This window comes from Balaenoptera borealis (assembly GCF_965194805.1).
Source record: "Balaenoptera borealis genome assembly, contig: HAP1_SCAFFOLD_901, whole genome shotgun sequence".
NCBI classification, from domain to species: Eukaryota; Metazoa; Chordata; class Mammalia; order Artiodactyla; family Balaenopteridae; genus Balaenoptera; species Balaenoptera borealis.
This window is the reverse complement of record NW_028123303.1, coordinates 253954-255476: the sequence shown is the minus strand read 5'-3', so window position 1 is coordinate 255476 and position 1523 is coordinate 253954.

Here is a 1523-nt window from a genome sequence, read left to right as displayed (position 1 = left end):
TCCAAATGTCCAACAACTGGCAACTGGATAAACAAAATGTGGTAGAGCCATACAATGGAATACTAACCAGCAATAAAAAGGAGTACTGGTACACACTATAACAAGGATGAATCTTGAAAACAACATGCTAAGAAGCTAGTTGCAAAGACTAGATATTATATAATTCTATTTACATGAAATGTGCAGAAAAGGAAAAAGGCAGATTGGAGGTTGTCTGGGGCTGGGAATGTGGATTGATTGCAAACAGGTATAAGGGACTTTTCTGGGTAACAGAAGTGTTCTAAAACTGGATTGTGGTGATGATTGCACAGCTCTGTAAATTTACTAAAAATAATTGAATTGTATACTTAAAATGGATGTATTTTATGGTATGTAAATTAAACTTCTATAAAGTGTTTTAAAAATCTCTGTAAAGATATGCCAGAACAAGTCACACTGAGTAGCTCTGGAAAGGAAAGATGGGTGCCTGGGAAACGGGAGAGGGAAGACACTTTATCAAATACTCCTTTCTATATTTTTAATTTTGTACCATGTATTGTCAGTTTAAGAAATGAGAATAAACAAAACAAAAACTTACAAGGAAGAGTGTGGCAATAAAGGTTTAATGGCTTTGGTGAGTTCAATAGGAGTAAAACATATGTTAGGCCATAGAAATGTTCTAGCTTACAGAAAGGAAGATGATAAATCCTCTGTCACCATCTGAAGCACAACATGCTTAGTTCAAAGGGACATGCTTAAAAACAGGATGTCAACAAATAGACCCAGAAGCTGTCAACTTAGGAAAGGGGAGTAGAAAGGATGACCTGTGAGAAATGGTTCAAAGAGTGAAGACCTGAGGGAAAATACTTCAGGGAAGGAAGTGGGGACCTGAGAGGTAGAAGATTAGGTCTCTTTTGTGCCTTCAGAGAACAGACCTGGAAGCAGAGCCAGGAAATCTAGTACAGGCAGATTTTGGATCTTTTTAAGTTTTAAAACCTTTGCCAGCTGGAGCCTTAGACAAATGGAACAAGTTGCCAATGAGCGGCAAGTGAGTGGTGGAGCTGTTGAAGCAGAGGCTGGAGCACCCTGTGGAGCAGAGGCAGCGGAAGTGTTGACGGTCCCTTCCGAGAACGAGTCTGAGAACCTCTGGCACTTCCAGAGGACATGGTATGCACCGCTGGGTGTAAAGCACACACGTTTACATCTGATTAAATGAGGGAGGAGCCTTGGTGTGTGTGTTTCTGCTTCTAGTTTCAATCTTTCTGATTAAGTTCATTCCTGGCTATAAAACGGTAAACATTTAAAAATAGAAAATAGTCTAAAAATAAATTCTTTCTCAACAAAATGTATCTAGTTAGCCCTCTAGGATGGTGAAAATCAAAAGGACAGACGCCAACAAGTGTTTTCAAGGATGTGGAGAAGTGGGAACCTTCATACATTGCTGCTAGGAATGCAAAATGGTAACAATACTTTGCATAACAGTCTGGTAGTTCCCCAAATGGTTAAATATAGAGTTAACTGTATTATCCAGAGTATATCCATTC